The 21,113-nt window shown below is 37.7% G+C and overlaps 1 pseudogene; it reads right to left on the bottom strand.

Annotated features, from left to right (window-relative positions):
* Positions 1–8,795: 8,795 nt before the first annotated feature.
* LOC144379659 (large ribosomal subunit protein eL37-like) lies at positions 8,796–9,090 on the bottom strand (annotated as a pseudogene).
* Between the last annotated feature and the right edge of the window lie 12,023 nt (positions 9,091–21,113).

Here is a 21,113-nt window from a genome sequence, read left to right on the forward strand (position 1 = left end):
AGGGGGGAATAATTAAAATCGAACGGGAAGAATGTGGGACAACTGAGTTTGACTGTTTACTCTGCTGGGACATGTTGACATGAACGGAAAGTTGAACTGGCTGGGCGACTGGACTGAGAGGACAGAACTGTGTAGCCAGAGCTACTGTCAGCACAGAAAAATGTGACACGAAGCTCATCCTGAACCATGAAGAGCTTAATAAAATGGAGAAGAGCTGACGGTGAGGATGGGGGCTCACTTGTTTGGAATATTATTTAAATACATTCCTTCTGGAATTTTATTCCTTTGCATACAAGTCTTTTTGTGAGGCTTATCATGAGGTGACCATTGTGGAGCCCAGGAAAGAGAAACAAGGTGAAACCAGGCAAAGCAAAGAGTAATCGTGAGTGTGTCAGGTGTAAGAGCAATGAAATTACTAAAAATCTTACCAAATATCCTTGAGAGGGAAACAAAATCACATAAGGAAATGTATAATCTGGGTTTGAGTAACAGCCTTAATTGCAAAAAAAGTTAGTACCATATGATATGAAATAAGGAAATTATATAACATATATACATTATATATATTTGTGTTTGTGTGTGTATAATTTATGTATATACATATATATGCATATATTAGTGGATCCCCATTGCTGAGCACGAGGCACATAGGGTAGAAGCAACAAATACACTGTCAGAGACCTAATATTTTGGGATACTGGTTTATATAGAATTTCCCACTTTCAGGATCATACCACTGATTTCATTAAAAATGAATGTTGGGGCGCCTGGGTGGCTCAGTTGGTTAAGCGACTGCCTTTGGCTCAGGTCATGATCCTGGAGTCCCAGGATCGAGTCCCGCATCGGGCTCCCTGCTCGGCAGGGAGTCTGCTTCTCCCTCTGACCCTCCCCCTCTCATGCTCTCTCTCTCTACCTCATTCTCTCTCTCAAATAAATAAAATCTTAAAAAAAAAATGAATGTTAATAGTGCAGAAAATTAGAGTCAGAGAAGTGATTCATAGTTTGGTAAATTAACATTTTAACCAGTAATTTTTTTTAAAAGATTGATTGATTGATTGATTGATTATTTATTTATTTATTTATTTGAAAGAGAGAGCGAAGGGGGGAGTAGAGGGGAGGGGGAGAGGAAAAGTGAGAATCTCAAGCAAACTCCCTGCTGAGCATAGAGCCTGATGTGGCAAATCAAGAATCAGATATAACTGACTGAGCCACCCATGTGCCCCTTATTTTACCCAGCTTTCTGATTGATTAGAAGTGTCTAGTCATTGCTAACAGAGATCTTTACTTATCTCCCTCTTTGTATATTCTACAATTAACTTATCTGTTACATACAAATACCTTAGCAATTTACCAGTTGCTAATATGACCTAATTGAGAGAAAAATTAAATTGTTTGGATTATGTCAGACTATAGAATTTGAAGTCTAAAAACAAATGAATTTTTCTTGGAAGGTAAACATACTGAGTTTATAAGGCAGTAGGATTTCTACAGGGGTTTCACAGAATCAGAGATGAATAGGATTTTCATAAGTCAAGCACTGGTTACTGGATAGCTTAGAAGAGACCAATACTGTGAGTCTGTTCTGAATGATCGCTGTATTTAGGGCTCCAAATGACAAAGAGGTGTTGACATCTGAAATAGATAAAATCAACAGAGATATAAAAGACACTAAAACTCAGTGTTATCATTGTTCATTGAGAAGCTATTTTCCTGAATTCCACATTCATTCAGTAAATTATATTAGCATTTGTTATGCACAGAAATTATATTTGATGGTATGATTAAAGCCATATGTTCTTAAACCACACAAGGAAGAAATGTTGTTGCTCAAGCAAAGCTATGCACACCCATAGAAAATGGCAATGTTCCCTTCGTTCGGCCCTCTATCACCTTCATGCTCCTCCACGTTTCCACTTTCGCTCTGTAAGAAGCAGTTACAAACATAACTGGAAGTTTTTGTTTCTAACATTTGATCCATTTTCTGATAAACTTTATGAATCAGACCGCTTACAGCTGCAAAAAAGACAACCCAACTAAAAGTTGCTGAAGACATATTCTCTTCATAGAACATAAAATCTGAATGCAAGTTGTTTTGAGCTTGTCCCCTAGGGCCCAAGATGGTGCCACAGTCAAAAACATCATATGGAAGTGGAACATTCTCCCTCTATGAGTTCTTTTCTACTAGAAAGGAAAAAAACAAATCCCAGACATCCTCTCAGGTTCCATTTGTCTGTACTAGTTTGTATGCCCATTTGTCCTCACTACAAGTTGCTTAAAAAAAAAAAAAAAAGCAGCTGATATTTTCAGCTATTAGATTTGGAGACAAGCTCTGGTAGGAAAAAAAGAAATAGGTGGGGATAATGTTATAGATTTAGCAAACAACTCATACTTCTAGCAGCTATGTACAACAGCGCCTATTTTCCCAGAGGCAGTATATGTAGATTAAAAAACAAACATACAATCAATGGATTTCTCTATGTAAAATGTTTTTTCTCTTTTACTTACCAAATATTATTGCATGTAACAGTTTTTCCTTTGATATAATGACTTTTATACTTTCAAAAAGGACAAAGAACATCTTGGTGAGTTGTAGTTGATACATACTAAAGTCACAGAAGCACAGACTTCATGGAGAATTCTTGTGCAACACAAGAAAAAACACCAGTTTAAATAGGTTTGATATTAAGAAAGCTTTATATCCAACATCGGGCTTAAACTCATTACCCTGAGATCAAGGGTCACATGCTTCACCCATCTGAGCCAGCCAGGGGCCCCCAATGGTTTGATATTAGATGAATGTTATTTCATGGATATTTTGTATCATTGAGCTATTTTAATGTTACTCTTAGAATTTACATAACTGCTCCCCCCTTTATTTTTAACTGAGTCAATTTGTTAATATTTTATGTTAAGAAATAGCTTTCTCTAAAGACAAGTATTGAAGAAATAATTGCCCACCAGTAATATAATAAATGTCACATTATCAATAAATAGATTTTTTTTTTAAGATTTTATTTATTCATTTGAGACACAGAGATACAGAGAGAGAGAGAGAGAGCATGAGCAGGGAGAGAGGCAGAGGGAGAGGGAGAAGCAGGCTCCCTGCTGAGCCGGGAGCCCAATGTGGGGCTCAATCCCAGGATCCCGGGATCATGACCTGAGCCGAAGGCAGATGCTTAACCATCTGAGCCACCCAGGCGCCCCTCAATAAATAGATTCTTAATGTGGTAAACTTTTATTGCATGTGTTTTTATGTGCCAGGTACTATAAGCACTTTGGTTTTTTTTAGCTCTTACAACAATTCTCTGTAACAGGAAATATTATTATCCCTATTTTATAGGTGAAGAAATAAGAGACAGGGAGAAATTATATATATCAAAAGTGCACTGCAAACAAATGGAGGAATTGGGATTTGAACTCAAGCAGTCTGGTTCCAGATTCCAAGCATTTAGCCACTACAAAATCTTATACCAATTCAAAGGTAGTTTCTTTCATTCCTGGTAACTTTCCAGCAGGCATGTCTTATCCTAGGACAGCCCAGCTGTGCTTTTTTCCATTGGGTTTCAAGAGATACCCCTGTGAGCTTACAATAGTTACGTGCTATCAAAAATGCTCTGATGAAGATGACAAGAAAGACTGTACCAAAGTCTGCTTGTCTCTTTGTCATGCCCTTTTTAAACCCTGGTGCAATAAAAAGGTATTCATAGCTGAGGGCTTCCTCTGGGAAGAAAATATTTAACTCAGAACTAGAGGTAAAAAACAACTTCCATTTCTACAAACCAGCATTGAGTCAATCAAGAGTGATGCCTTCCGGGAAACAATATAAACAAACAGATTTCTTTCTACAAAACTTCATGTTGTTTAGTTGCTGAGAACTGGTAAAGACCCATAGGGTCTTTGACAACAAAACACTGCCCTGCTGTTTAAAATAGAGTCTTTGTGCGTGGGTCTAAATTGGGTATGTCAGTCCTTCTCAATGAGAGATCAGAATCTGGGTAAAATTTCAAACCTTAGAGATCAGTTTTTGGCCCTGGTAACAAGTTTGTTTGATGTGCTTGAAAAAAGAACTATAATTGTTTGCCTATGCTTTTCTAGGGGAAAAAAAAAGAACAAAGTTGATGAATGCCAGTTAACTCTGGGCTCCTAAAAGACAGACTGGGGGAACCCAATACATTCAAGACTGTGACTATGGATTCATTGTATTCAGAACACCTAGTCCTGGGCATAGTATCCCTTTTAGATAAATGATACAGGAGAAATAGGAACATGGTTGTGTTGAGATTCACAATATAAAACACAAATATGATTTCTCAATTTAATTGATAAGGTGTGGTACATGTAGCTATAGTAAAAAATTCCATCTGATACCTGCAAAAACTGAGAGACTGAATTTTGAATTAAGGCATTAAATGCCAAGCAGAGAAGTTCTAAAGAATTAATATAGTAGCTATAATAAAATGCCTCCCACAGAAGGCACTCTGGCATCATAATTGAGAATACATTTGTGAATATGATTCCTAATGAGAGAGAAAGTAGAATCAACAAGAACAATCCTGGAAACCTGTATCAATAGCCCAGAAGAAAACACTGACTAGGAAGTATGGCCAAACATAAACATAATAAATGTAGCTGGCCACATTTATATTTGAGCCTCATTTCACTGAGCTGGCCAGAACACGGTTCCTGCCATTTTAGAAACTTCTTCATATTTTCTGTCTTCCATCTCAATTTGGAGAACCTAAAATGACTTGAGCCAAAAAAAAAAAAAAAATACAACTGATTGTTCATTTCTTTCCAAGATCCAGTGGTCCATTAGATGCCTCTTGAAAACAGAGTTCCCAGCAATTATCATCATCGGGAATGTTTGCTAGTAGCATTATACAACAGCCAGGACTCAATAAATGTATCCTCAGTTGGTTTGATTACCAGCACCAGATAGAATGTCCTTCCAAACTGTAGCTTGACAAGCTACTATCCTGTCATCATTGAAAAATAAATTTCACATAAGATTTCATTTCTTTTCCAGATGTGACAGAAAAGAGCTCTCAATTCCCCCCTCCATATCCCCTTCTCTCTCTGAGACTCTGACTTGGCATGTCTATAGTCCTTCTTCAGACACATGTGTTGTCTTAAAAAGCACTATGCACTTTGTAAATTATGCTGCATATATTTTATTAAGTATTAGTTTTCTTTTTTAGGGTGAATAAATGAACTCATCTCACGGTGTCTGTGAATTATTGTAAAATCCCAGAAAGCAGGGACTAGATCTAATTTAGTAGCATTTTATAGTACGTTGTCCTGTACAGTCAGAAAATTACTAGCTAATTTTTGGTGACACTGAGGATTTGTATCATAGTAAAGCTTTTTTTTTTTTATTCTAATCTAGTGATTAAGCATTTTTCTGGTTCAGATACATTTAATTTCTAAACTCATTATAGACATGTTATGGCATTACTGACCACTCAATGTAGAGTCTAATGAAAACCGAGAATTTATTTTGTGTGTATTTTTTCTTAATTTCTAAATGCATGTAAAATTTAAAGGAAATGTAACCCACATGGTTTCGTTCATTTGTATTTAACTCATGAAATGTTCCCTTTAAGGGCTCTTTGAAGTTCAAGGAGATTTTTAATAGCCCATTTAAGCCTTTTTATCTCTGAAATAGGACTGCATTTTGCCAAGAATAAACAAAGACAAACACCTAAAGGTTAGGGTTCAGCTAGAAATTTCAAACCCTCATACTGTCTTCCATGCATTCTCAACTTAAAAATTCAAAGCAAAACTTTTCTTCAGTACCAACTGGCCAATGAGCAATTGGAGCATCCTCTTTCCTAGACAGCATTCCCTCACATCTACAGATGAGAATTTTTTTTATCTATCAACAATATTATATAGGCAATGTTGCTTCACAATATACTACTGGAAAACTAAAAAGATATTTTGTTTTGGATACTGACTTAACTGAAGAGAATATGTAATTTTTTTAGTAAATAGTTTAAAACTACTGTATAATTTATACTGTAAATGTTTTCTTTCCATGGTAGTAAGTACCAAGGATAAAAAAGAAAAGAATCCACTTTAGCAGGACAGCCAGTCAATAAACAGAAAACAGTAAAGATCTAACAGAGGTAAAGCATCTTGTGCAGGACACGTTAAGTTTAAATATTCTTGACTCATGAATTGCAAATATTAATCAAGATGTGTTGTGAGATATTCATTCAACTTTCCTTTGCTCTTGCTTAATCTATCACTCATGTTTCCATCCCTATACCTCACCAAGTTATTTATCATTTTTCTCTTTAAATTCGTCCAAAAAAGATTAATGGCAGCACCAGAACTTGCATGAGTGTGGCTGTTCATTAGCAGAAATATGCCATAGGGTTAGATGCATTGATGGATAGGAGGAGTTATGTCCTCAGCATGTCAAAATGTCAGTGGTATGAATAGCCTCTTTAGCTATATGGGTATGAAGTCTGTATGGAACTAAAATGATCTAGTTAAGTTGTATTGTCTTATAAATGCCCATGGTCATCACAGGTAATTAAATTATAAAAGTATACTCCAAGTAAGTGCATCTGATACAAAAATGAAATGAGATGTGAATTGAAAAAAACTATTACTTTGTAAGTAATGGTAGGTTTGCAACATTACACAATTATATAATGGATGGAGATTATCAATCAAACCTCTGTATATATCGTATCTAAAGCTTAGTCAGCAATAAATTTTTATCCTTATCAATACAATATCTCTGAGGCTTATAATGAAATTTAGCAACATTAAACTATTGATATTGTTGAGACATATAAGTAGATATGGCAGAACTCTTATGTGACATTTTATAACCCACATCTTTGTTTAATGATTTTGAGATAGTCTATTTTATAAGCTACACAAACATCGAAATTCTGTAACTGTTTGGAATGATACTAATAATAGAAATGTTTCTAGGTTTTCTCCCTTACAAGAATGCCAAAAATGGTGTGTTTTCAAAAATAAGACTTATTTTCTAACATGTAAAATAATTACACTTTTACATATAAAATGTTACTATATAATTCCGTATGTATGTTTGTTTCTATTATCAGATAAATGGTAAATTACACTGCAATGTACACTGGGCTCTGTTATTAAGAAAAAACGTAGTTGAAAATCATTAAGCTCACAAGCCATCTCTCTACCTTTTCCTGATTGTAAAATATAACATTCATATTTTTATTTATTATTTTCATCTTTATTTTCCTCTCCAATATGTTCAGGCTTTTATAACTTACTTTGCAAGATGTCTTTTTTCCTAAGATAACATACCAGGGCCTGGCTCTCCCAGAGAAAGAGGTTTGCACATACTGTAGGAAGTTCAGTCCATTACGGGCTTACCCATGTGACTGAAGTGGTTCTGTCATACACTTAGCAGAACAGCCATCTTTTTTATCTTATTTTCTCATCCATGCGGTTTACTGTACTTGGGTGAAGAGACTTGGAGTAAAGCAAGCATGCTGCTCTCTGTGGACCTATATTTGGAGCTCTCTGTCAAGAAAAGAAAAAAGTGGCCTCACTTTCTCCAACTACTAACTAACCTACTTCATGATACAGAAGAAATTTTGAACTCAGAGTCCCAAAATGGACTGATTCTCTGTTCTAAATGAATTGTGATTCATCTCAAAACACATGGGTATAAAAAAATGAAATTTTTCTCATCTCAGTTTATGTGAGCCATTAACATCAGAAATTGTACATTCCAAAGTGAGACAACTATGCAGAAATGTCAAATGTAGATGGCTGAAAACCTGCTAGACCACTCTGAAACCTTTACTCATCTCTAGAGTATCAAAGTTTCAGGAGTTGAGGAGTAAAGGAGGAGTATTAAAAAGGATTAAAGAAAACTGTTGGTAATCTATGAGTACCAACACTCTCTTCAACTCACTAAAAGACCAGTGACAATGGCTTCAGTGAAACCACTCAGAGAACTTGATATGTATTCAGCAAAGTTAGGAATACACTGGTGGACTTAGGTCTGAGATCTGACTGAGAAAATTAAAGAGTGAGATGTAGGCTTGTTAAATGCTATTGGATCAGCTGGGGCATGCATGATGAATGAAGGTCATAGATTACTTTGCCAAAGCAGGTTTAGTGTAGCAGGGGGACAAAATCCAGAGAGAATTATGTTAAGATGGATGATGAGAAAGTGCAGACAGTAAGTATAGACAAATTTGGGGATAACATATTCTATATGGGGTACAGAGAAATGGGGCAGGAAGATGGACTGGGGATAAATAGCGTCTTATTTTGTAAAATGTGATCTCTCATGTAGTATTTATAGTTTTATAGGTATGATCCAGTATGAAAAAAATGATTCAAGAGAGGCAGCACATATGTGATTGCAGGAACAAAGTCTTCGGTATGCTAAAGCAGACGGGATACAGTGCACAAGAAGAGTGAACAGCTTTTGATAACTTCAAGGAAAATCCATCCTTTGTAGGAGGAAGGAAAGTAGAACTCTAGGATCAAGTCCAAAATGCTGAAGTCAATTAGAAGACTTCAAATTATCTTGCCCTTGTCCCTAGCCTTATGTATTCAATTCTTTGTTTTCTCTGCAAAAATGCTGACTTCTTTCAGTTGCTTCTACAGTCCATTATTTTGTCATCTCAAAGTCTGTACACACATTATTCCCACTACCTGGACCTGTGAGCTCCATGTGGATAATGATTATGCCTGCCTGCCTTCCCTCCCTCCCTTCCTTCTGTCTTTTCCTTTTTTAACCGGAACACTTACTCTGTGACTAATCACTGAAATCCTTAGGATGAACTGGATGCTGCACCAGCGGCCCTCTTGAGGTTAGGTTTTGTTCCGTCACAGAATCCATGCTGGAATCTGCAGTATACAATTTGTAGATGCTTCATTCGGCCGCTCCCAGTGCTATTTCATCTTTTAGGCTTGACACCCCAGGGATACTTTCTTTTCTGCTTGACCACGATAGCCACATTTGCCACAGGTTGGATTCTGAAGGTGACAGGCCTTACAGCCACAGCGGTGGCATGACATGTGCATCTTATTGTGATGTTTTCCAAATGATGACATCCCCTTTGCCATCTTGTTTCTGCTGCTGTGACCAAATTATGCCCTTCTTTTGCTGCATCCTTTTAATGGTTGACATATATTAGATACTTAGAGAATTTGCTGACTGATCAACCATCTTGCATGGTCAATCTAAGGGAAATTCAACCCTTAGTTTATCTTTAATCAAGTCTCTAAATCCATAAAGCTCTATGAAATACCCATTTAATATAAGGTAAGCTATCGCACTGATGTTCATTAACACAAAATTAAAGGTAAGGGAGTAAACACGTAGGGAGCTGAGAAAGGCAGGCACAAAACAGGGGATAAATAAGCTCAATGGGGAAAGAGGTATCAATAAAGATCTGAAGCATTGGCTAAGGTTTGGCACAAAATTGGCTTAATGGAAGGAATAAAGTCATCCTGCTCTCTGAGGGAAAAATACAAATTTTCCCATACTCTGTTTCCAATTGAGGCAAAATAACACTGGTCTTTTCTTTTTTGTTAACCTGATCATGCTTCAGACTTATGCTCAATTTAGAGAACTTGATTACTCTTAAATATGGTTTGGCAATAGCATTTTCCATCTTGCTCCCATTAACTGAGTATCTGCTTTATATTATTTTCCAAATTTGCTCTTAGAAGTTGAATGCCAACCAATTTCCAATGTAAACATTAAGTTTTTATTTTCCTTCTGTATTTCTGACATAGCTACCTTTTCCAAATTATTCTTGAGGACTCATTAAGTGCTTGATCCATATTTTGTGCATACGATAAATATTTTTGAGAACTTAAAAGATAACAGGCTTTTTTTTTTTTTTTTTGGCATAGAGAAGTATACAGGGCATTTTCTTCCTGCATAGTGACACAAACAGGTAGATATACAACTAATTATTATGAAATACGACAGAGGGTGATTAGAACTATAGGAAGATTGTAATTAGTATACCTTTGGAGCACAGTTAAAGGAATAATAAATTGTCTCCAAAGAACTGAATAGGTTCATAGAGAACTTCTGAATGGAGCCTGTGCTAAGTAGCTACTCAGCAGGGCTTTCAAGTAGACAGAAAGGCATGATTGCCAGCACGGAGTATAAAAGTGTGTTTGGATAAGTGACTTCCTGGTGTGACAGGAACACAGGGTATATAAATGAGGAAGATTAAGGACATGAAGCAGGAAAAAGAAGCTAGAACCTAAGTCCACAGGACACTGAATGACTTTATAAAACTTAAAATTTTACTCTGTATGTGATACAGTATAATTCAAAACTGGATTTTGAAATAAGACTAATTTGCAGAACTGGTTGAAAATTTGGGAAAGAGCCCAGTTAGATGGCCACAGTCTAGGAAAGACAGATAGAACTGAACTATCGAAAGAAGAAACTCACATTCATTGCTGAGCTCCTACTAGGCACCCGGCAATGAGGAGAATGCTTGAGAGAACTATAGAAGGTGGGAGTTAAAACTTGCAACGCTCTTATGAAGTAGGCGCTTCTACTGAGAGAAATGATAAAAACAGCAATACTGACCTGTTCATTAACTAAGTGCTCTTCATTTTAAATCACTTAATCCTCCCAGGAACCCAAATGGAGACCCAGAGAAGGTAAATAACTTGCAAAGTTACATGGTTTCTAAGTGGCAGAACCAGGATGCAAACTCAAAAAGCACAGTTCCAAGACCTTTCCTTTAAATACCTGCTGCCTAATGAAAAGAAAGTTAACATACTGGGCATTAGGCTATGGTATTTTATGGCATGACAGTGTACATGCTGTGGTCAATGAGGATAACGTAGGAGAAGGAGTGGAGACAGAAACTGTAAATGAGGTACAGAGTTCCTTTTAACTGATTTTTATTCTTATTTTGTATAAATTTGAAAAATAAAATTACTTCATAATTTCTAGCTTTATAATTTATCATTCTACTAACCTGCATAGTGTAATGGTTAGGAGTATGAACTCCAGGGAGCGAATTCCCGGACCGAGTTCTGTCTTTGCCATTTACGAGCTGTGTGACCAGCAGGAAGTAATTAACTGCTCTGTGCCTGTTTCCTGTCTGTAAAAATAGTGGTATCAAACATTGCCCATCTCAGTGTGCAGAAGAGTAAATGAGTTAATATTAATAAGGCACTTTGAACAGCGCTTTGATTATACCATAATTAGCACAAGCATTTTTTAAACAAAATTAAAATACCAACTAAAATATCAATTATAGCATTCACTTCCATCAAATAAAATTTTCATTTAGAGTCAAAGAATAAAAATTCTCTATTTATGTATAGACATAACTAATGTATAACCTTGGAGTTGGGGAGGGTGGTATTTATATCTTATTTAAAAAAAAAAAAAGGAGCACCCAAACAGAGATAATTTCTGTTTTTTGATTCTGCACTTCTGCAATGACTTCTTCTCTTCCTGGGAGGACCTAGGACATCTTACTGCTTGCCTAAGAGGTTTAACAAAAGTATACATTGTATAGGAATTTAATTTTGTAAAGATTAATAGGTATATGATGAATTTCTGCAAATATCCTTCGCAGAATTAGCCTGAATTGCCTGAACTGCTCATTGTTACTGGACTGAACTTTGATATTTTATGATAGATAAGTACACTTTTTTCTTAAACTTAAACTGCACAGTCATATTCTCCTTGCTAAAAATGGAAACTTCATTTTATGAAATTCTTGAGTTTATCTCAATTTCAGCATGTTTGGGGAAATAATCATATACATAAAATAACCTGACAGAATTTGAGTGGACTTTTTTACAGAGTGTTTATCCTCAGAGGTTGGTTCAACCCAATAAGCCTCATAATCTCTAAGGTTTTTAGAGTTAATACCTAAATAATCAGGTTTTATGGTGAATACTTGCATTATATTTAAGCAGTATATTTTTAGAATCTATTGTCAAAATCAGTACAAAACGCAGTGGATCAGGTATGAAGCAATCCTTGTTTTATATAGAATGACGGTGTAAGTCAAAGAGGCAAAGTCTGTATGCTTACTTTCAAATTATTTGGGATGGTCCTGGATATTATAGATTTTTTTTTTCTTCCTCAGTGCATTTCCCTTACAAAGGGAAGCTGGCTTTGGATTGGTAAATGAATCAGAAAAGAAAACCTTGGGTGAGTCCAATGGAGTGCTAAAGCGGCTCCCTGAAAGGATGAGAAAAAAAGGCATTAAAAAATCTGCTGGGGGGACACCTGGGTGGCTCAGTTGGTTAAGCCTCTGCCTTCGGCTCAGGTCATGATCCCAGGGTCCTGGGATGGAGCCCCACATTGGGCTCCCTGCTTGGCGGGGAGTCTGCTTCTCCCTCTCCCTCTTTGCTCTCCCTCTCTCTCTTTCTCTCCCTCTCTCCTTCTTAAATAAATAAAGTCTTTTAAAAAAAATCTGCTGGGAACATGGACAAGCAGTTCACTCTCTCATGCTAGAAGGAAACGCTTATCTACCCAGTTTATTATTTTCTCCCGTTACTTTCTGGTATCATGACTCCATCCAGCAATTTCCGATTTCCTCTCCTAGCATAAAAAAAAATCTATCTGAGCTCACCTATAGGTTAATAAATATTCCCACAGGTTTTCTTTAGTAAACATATAGTATTTGAGGCAGAGATCTGATGATAGTTTTCAATATCTAAAAGATGAGTTATCACTCTCATTTGAAATCAACTTTTAAACCGAGTCTTAGTGTGTGTCAATGCACTACCATTTAATTGAAATGTATTTGCAGTCAAGTCATCAATTTTTCTAAACAGAATAAAATGTTGCTTGAAATACTAATTTTTGATACACATTTCTTTAAAATATTCTACCGTGAGAAATGCAGCATCTTCCGAGGGACAGATTTTGAACTTCTGCCTAATCTAGTTTTAAAAGTGCGCCTTGGGTTAAGTTGATACTGGTGAATTCTAATTTTTATCCTTTAAACAATGAAAACTACTGGTCATTTTAAAATAAATATTAAAATATTTTATTTTCACTGGTAGGGAATGTTTGAGGGCTGTAATTAACATAGGTAGACATGAGAGGAAAAAATATTGAATACAAAGAATTATAATTTCCAGACTTTAACCTTCAAAGGTGGATGGAACCCAAAGACGATCCCTGACTAATAAAGTAGATCAATAGATGAAGCTGCAAACAGTGAAAGCTAAGAGTGAAATTATCTTATGTGAGAAAGAAATGGTCAAGGAGATATATGGATGTGGATAAAAAGCCCAAGATGATGTTGGAAATGCTCCAAGAAGGACGAAGTCTAGAAGCAGAATAAGAGTACAGAAGAGATGTAGCAAGTATTTTAAAGAGTCAGATTTTGGGCAAAAAGAGAGTTTTAAAAAGCATTTTAAAGAAGTTTTTTTTTCTAGACATACTCTAACCTTCTCCTCCATCCTATGACATATTCAGAAAAATCTCCAGTCCCCTATAATGTTATTTTAAAATTTATTTTACCTGTCGTAATATTGTAAATGTTTTCCTCTTATTTGTTTATCAAGGTATAATTTATACACAATAAAAATGACAAATTTTAAGTGTTGGGGAGGAGATGGTAGTGAACAAATACCCTACACTTCTTTGCTTCCAACTGGGATGCGTGTGAAGGGCTACACCAGCTCTGGAGCTCCCCATGGATCAGCTCAAATACTGCGACTGAACTGCACTTCCACTTTTCTCCCTGCCCAATCCTGCTTTCTTCACAGCCTTCTAGGAGTGGTCCAGCATGTCCTCTCAATAAACCTCCCGTTACAGAAATCTCTACTGCATTTTGTTTCCAGGAAATCTGGCCTGAGGGAGTTGGCATTAGCAAAGGTCCTAGGAAGCAAACTCTCAAGTGAGAACTGGAGGCCTGACTCACCAGCCAGCCAGATGATGATGAAGATCCCTCTCTGGTGGTCAATAGAACACTGGTAGCCCTTGGTATTCTCTAGTGAGGCAAGTGTGAGAACCCTCGCTGGTGGTAAACGAGGACAGATGCCTGTGAACAGAATGTCCCAAGCATTTGGAAGATACAGGGGAAAGTAGTATTTTTGACAACTATGAAGTTAGATGGTTGCTGCTGGGAGCCATCTGACGCATTAGAGAAAGAAAGAAAAGGCTGAAGGTGAATAATCACCAACTCAAGATGAAAGGTGAAAGTCAAAGGGTTGTTTCTTTGGCTGCCTATAAAGAGATCCCCACCACCTATAGCTAAATTGCAGAAAAATATGAAGATTGGGCCCAGAACTTAATCACAAGAGTGGAAATCTCTGGAGAGGTTTGACTTCTCAATGCTGGCAAGTTTGCTACACCAAGATTAGGCACTGGTAGGTAAAGAATGGAGGCCTGAGATTTCAGATGGAGACATCTTATTTTATGACTTTGAGATCTCTGAAACTTCAGATCTTCCTGAACCCTCTGAATCTGCAGAAGCATCTCAGTCTCTTGTTTAATATTAGTATTCCCTCTTAGCCCTTGCTTGTAGGCAATGCAGAGGCCTCTGCCTTGTAAGACAGTATATTCTGTCCTACAGAATGCACCCTTCCTTCCCTACCTGGCCATTGGACCGAAAATTTGAGTCAAATGTCAGTATAGCCCAAATGAAGCAGTTGTTGGACTTGCTAATAAGGGAGGAAACGGAATACATTCCAAAGAAGCTTTGGCAGCTAAGCAATATGTACTAGAGAAAGAGGAAAAAACATTTTGGATGTGGGATCAAGAAGGGAGGCATAAAGGTGGGTATAAAGAGTTCTCCCAAATATGAGATTTAATATTTTGGCAGAGACCCCATGAGACAGTGTTAATAAGCTACTAGGGTGGCCTTGGAAGTTTGGAGAAAGTGATCACCTAAGCTACATGCTAGAGGAAGGATTAAGTCTTAGTTTGCTCAGGCTACTACAAAAAACACCATAGACTGGGTGGCTGAAGCAACAGAAATTTTTTTCTCACAGTTCTCAAGCCAGAAAGTCTAAGATTAAGGTGTCTACAGATTCATCTCTTGGTGAGGACCCTCCTTCTGGCTTGTGGACAGCTACGTTCTTGCCTTCCCCTCACATGGCCCTACCTCCTAATAACATCACATTGGGAGTTAAAGGCTTCAAATATGAATTTGGGGGGGGGACACAAACATTCAGTTCATAACAGTCTCCAAATGCTCAAACAGGGGTGTGTGGGGGGGGAATGCTGTAGCTGCTATTACTAGGTAAGGCTGAAAAACCCAAGCCAACTATGTTCAGTGGGAGTGCTCAAAGGACACTCCATTCATCAAAGCATAAAGATACGTGTTAGTGAGAGTTAGCCAGGATCATTGAGAAGCTAGGTGGTGGTTGTCCTCCATAGGCTAGGATCGTCATAGAAAATGCTGTTTCAGAACAGAGGTCCCTGAAAGTAATAAGGATCCTGAGATAATAGAGTCCAGCTGGTAGCCCTTAACCATCAGAATTCAGGTGGGAGCAATTACCATAATGAGTAGCAAGGTTTGAGGGGCAGCCTGTGATCCTGACCCACAGAGAACTATTGAAAAATAGAACACAATGTTCTGAGGCACAAAACAGTGTTGAAGCCAACAGGAATGTTGCTGAATATGTACAATGAAAAATTTTGAAGATGGGCAATGAGAAGGCTGAGGGCAGCCTCCCCAATAAAATGTCACATTCTCAGATCCAGTTTCCAGACATGAGAAAACTCTATGACTAAAATCCACTGACTGGTGAAGAAGCATCAAGTCCCCATAAGGAAGGATTGTACAACATGACTATAGGTGTGGATGACAGTGATACCCTCAATGCTTTTTCTAAAGAAACTCATGACCATCTACCTGGCAACTACATGTTGGGAAAGAGGAATAGGGATTTTAGTGCTAGGACAAAGGTCTGGATCAATACTAATAATCCAGGTCCCAAAATGTCACGATGATACCTCTGTTAGACAGGTGTATGTGGACTTGATAATAAATGAAGTCCTGGCAAAGGTCTGGCTTACAATGTGCTGACTAGATCCACAGACTCACCAAATATTTTTTCCCCTGCCCCCATCCCACCATTGCCCCGAGGCTCTGGACAAATAGAGTGAAGGTGGTCTTTTGAAAATGCAACCACAAGGTCAGCTTGGAGAAGATACCCTATGCCATTCTCCATGAGGACATGGTATACACCCTAAATTGGTGAATACTATTTTGTTCCCAAATGGTAGGATGCATGGGTATTGGAACCAAAAGACAGTAGTACTGTCTCTCCCTGTGACACAGTTGGGGAATCTATACTTCTCATTCCCTAAAATTTAGTCTCTGTGGGCCCAGGCCAACTGGAGATGATTTTGCCTCTCCTGGGAGGAAGAGGTAACATTTGACAATGTCTATAGACATTTTTGGTCGTCACAGCTAGAGGATGCTACTGGTGACTAGTGGTCAGAGGGCAGGGATGCTGCTAAACCTTTTGCAATATACCAAATTTCCCTATAACAAAGAATTATCTGGCTCAAAATGTCTATGGTGGCAAGGTTGAGGAACTCTCATCTGAACATCCAGTTTCCCAGAGAGGAAAATGCTTCCACCAGAGGAGAGAGTTAAGAGTTCCAATGAACCTAAGCTAAGGCTACCACCCAATCACTTCAGGATCCCATGCCCAGAGCAAAGCATACAAACAAAAGAAAAAATGCTGTGTGGTGTTAACTGACCCTGATCATCTGGAAAAGGCTACTATTATATCTCAGGACAAAGAGGTCTATCTTTGATCTAGGTGGTATCTCTTGGTACTCCCCTGACCAATTCTGATGACAAATGAAAAAATGCAGCAGCCATGGTCTGATAAGGACATAGTGACCAGGAGCTTAGGTCTGGATCGTCTCACCAGGTATGCCACATGGAGCGGCAAAGGTGCTGTCCACAGGCCTGGGGAAATCTCAAGGAAGGAGATGAGTTTTAAAATCAGTTGGAGCAACAACGAATTGAATCTCTCCCACTGTCCTTCAACTTTTAAGTTTCCCCAGGAGATGAGACCAGAATCCTGAGAAAGTTGTTCCCAGACAGGATGAAATCAGAAGAAGTAAATGGATCTGAGCGGATAGCAGTGACCCTTTGATGTACTATCCACAAAGGTCCAAGGTATCTAATCTCCCATCTGATAGGACTTGGGCTGCTGAAGTCTCAAAGCCGCACCCACCCTAGCAACTGCCCCCCCACATGAATGTAGCAGTGGGTGTACAGGCCTGGGACCTCTGCCTCCTTAGCAGACTTCTCTCAGTGTCAACTGTGGCACGGATGCGGTCACTTTTCCAACTGTGTTGTGACCGAGCTTCTCCCTCTGCCTGATCCTGCTTTCCCTACATCTTAGAAGTCGTTCTCCAAAGGGCACTCTTGCTTAAACCTCTGTATGAAAATTTCCATCTCAGGGTCCATTTGCATGTACCCAATCTAAGTCAAAATTAATGACAAGATTCTGCAAATTAAGATGAGGAAACAGTGCTCTGAAAATGCGCATGAAGGAGGTGCATCTAAAAATAATGTACTAGATGAAATGAGTTTTAAAATCATTTTCATCGTCAATAAGAGAAAACAGAGGCTCAATATCAAATGTCACAATAAGCTGAACAAAGCAAGTGAAATAAGAAAAGAGTGCAAACAAAGTAAATAGCAATAACAGAATCAGCACTACCATTAACAGTATTAAAAGCAAAATTCAAATACTTTATACTTAATTGGGGATAGCAATAGAGTCAAAAGCGTTGGATGAAAATAAAGATGAAAGAAGATATAAAAGTTATCTGAGAGAAGATTAAAGATGCATGGACAAAATATGGACACCAGACTACAAAAAAGAGAAACCATAAATTTAAACAATACTTATGGAAAAACTAGGATTAGAGGTTAGCGAAGGAAGTTTCAAAGAGGAAAGAAAATGTGGCCCCAGAGATGAAAAACCTTAAAATAATTACGTTTAAATATTTCATCTGTTAGAATATATTTTAATGAAATACAAAATCTGACAGATTTGTGCATAAAGGTGTTCATACAGTCTGAATATTCTAGGACACTTGGAAAATAACATAACTTCAAATTTCAACATTAGGCATACTGTTAAGCAAACTGGAGGCCCTCCATATGACAGACTATTAGAAGTTTCCCTTTACATTGAGCAACCTTGGGCATGGTGCGATTAGCTGCCCTGGGAACACCGCCTCAGTCTCAAGCCTGCTCTCAAAGGCTCTGAGAACACAGCAATGCTTAGGAGGGGGAGGTGTGCTCTCCATCTTCTGTCCTCACAGAGGCCGTGCACCAGAAGCCTTGCTCTGAGAAACAGTCTACCCAGGATTGAGGGGGGCACGTAGGGAAAAAGGTGTTTCCTGATGGAGGAAACACCTTTCTAAGCAGGCTTCTCCTTTAAGAGCTTAATCTTCAGCATTGCTGAATTTGATGAACTTCCTCCAAGGTTTAAAAGATATTAGAAAAATTAATTTGAAATTGAACTCTGACTTACCCTGTTCAAGTTATTTACATTGTGTCTCATAGTTTGTGGTTTATAACTTTGCTTTTCATCGGAATTAATAGAGAAATTAAAAAAAAATCAGATTTCTATGGAGATTCCAATTTAGTCCAATTTAGTAAGTGAGGTACAGAGCCTAAGAATCTAGGTTTTAAGCCAGTTCCCTAGCTTCTTTCTATTCAAAGTGTGGTCCTTGGACTAGCAGCTTGGTTTCTCTGGGCACCTTTCGAAAAGAAGAATCTCAAGCCCCACCCTAAAGTTTCTGAATCAGAATCTGCATTTTCGTAAGATCCCCAGGTATTCTGTATACACATTAAAATTGAGGAGTGCTCATCTGTGCAGACTAATAAATACCCCAGTTTGTTAACTAGATGATGGAAGTTCAGGGAAGGATGGACAAGACATCACTTTTGGTTATGATTTAGTTGCATGTGCCTCAAACATATTTGGTCTGTTCACTTTTTTGTTAGGATAACTTATGCATAATTAAATTTGGGGAATTGTTTACCAATAAAAAAGAAATCTTAACCCTAGAATGAACCCATGTTAAAACCACAGAAGCAATAACTATCATACATAATTCTCCTCTATAGGATATTTATGACCACGTAGAATATGGAATGCATCAAGATAGCCACAGAACCACTTGAGTGAACTAAAGTGGAGAAGCTCAATTACAATACCAACAAAAACTACTAGGACATAACTCAAAGCAACAAATCTTAGCTTTGCTATATCTGGCAGTAGTAGCAGCAACAAAATAAAACTGGTCACAGGCTCTTTATTCCACGCAAATGTAACAAAGATCAAGAAGCCAAGAGCAACAGACTTTGAAATTTCAGCAATAAACCCCTGTATGGTCTATCCATGTTTATACACTGTTAAAAGGACTATTTGTCATGCATCCCAAAATAATATCAATACAATACACCCACTTTTTATTACAAAAAAAAAAAAACAATAAAAACCATTAAGCAATAGAGACAGTGTGGTGGAACCGGCTTTTGAAATCATTTTAAGAAGAGCAAAATATTGTAATGGCATGATGAAATCCTGGCATCTTTTGAAAGAATAATTAGCACATTCAGTCTAGATCTGATAGTAACATCATAACATTGGGCAGATCACAGCTGGAATCCTACTTGAAGGATGAGGAGAGATGCTGAGAATCAAACTGCTTAAAGGTTTTGGTTGTACCATCAAAGGATTTAAAGATGTATGTCGAGTGATCTGGAAGCAAATCTGAATCTTTTCAAACCCATGTGGGGTTTGTTTTGTTTTTTTTTTGCTGTTTTGTTTTTAAGACTTCATTTTTTTTTGAGAGAGTATGTGCTCACATGGGAAGGGAGGGGCAGAGGGAGAGGGAGAGGGAGAGAATCTCAGACTCCCCACTGAGCGGGGAGCCCAACACCAGGCTCATCCCATGATGAGCCCTGAGATCACGGCCTGAGCTGAAACCAAGAGTCGGAGGCTTAACCAACTGAGCCACCCGGGCGCCCCTCAGGCCATGTTTTTATAACAAGTTTCTTAACTACTGATGTCATATAATTTATTCACACAGAGGTAATTTAATGTTGATTTGGTTCTCTACCCCACACTAAGAAATACATATTTCCCTAAAGCAGAGGACATCAGTGGCCCTTCTCTTATTGTTTTATGAGACCAAATTCACTTTAAGCTCCTCAAGAAGATGCTTTCCTCTGTCTGGCTGGGTTTAGAGCCATTACTGAGAGAGATAGAGACTGGAAGAAGAGACAGAGGCACAGCAGTGCTAGTCAAGGGATGGCGTTAGTGCCCTTGTGTGTATCACCTATTTTCACACATCTATTAATCACAAGCAAGAAAGAGGCTTTCAATAAGCAAGTACTACAGCAACCATGTCTGCTTGATAAGAAACAGTAACACCAACATCAAATAGTTGAATGAGAGTTATATTAACAAATGAGTTTCACCTTATTTTAAGATAAATTTTAACTTTTGAGAGATTATGCTGGTTTTTTCATAGGAAAATAAATTAGGGTAGTACACATGATCATGGATTTAATGCAGTTTCTAGTCAGAAACTAATGCTGAATTTTATTATTATTATTATTATTATTATTATTATTATTACTGTGGAGTTTACATAGCCTCGGGTGGATTCCTCCCTGCAGTGATATCAAACATGATTTGTTATTATACCAAACTGCTACAGCTTACAGAAGAGTTTGGATGTATTTAGCAAAACAAAGTTCCCCAAATATATTTCCAGTCAGATAATCCCTGCTTCACATTATAACTGCACCATATAAAGAGAAACACGTACACATATGGAATATGCATACATACAAATGTACATGCATATTATGTTCTGGAGTATATACTTGCCCAAGAAAATACCCAGGAGAACAGAAGTCAAACATCAAGCTACTGCAGTGGTTTTTCAATCTTGGATGCACATTCATATCACCCGGGGAGTTTTAAACATTACTAAAGCCTGGGCCCCATCCATCCTAGAGAGCTGAATACATTAGCCTGGAGTACAAGCTAGGCTTTGGGATTTTTATCAAAGCTTCCCTGGGATTCAAATATACACCCAAAACTTAGCAGCTATTGAGCTAATATGATCATAAAGT

Source organism: Halichoerus grypus, chromosome 12 (genome assembly GCF_964656455.1).
Source record: "Halichoerus grypus chromosome 12, mHalGry1.hap1.1, whole genome shotgun sequence".
NCBI lineage: Eukaryota > Metazoa > Chordata > Mammalia > Carnivora > Phocidae > Halichoerus > Halichoerus grypus.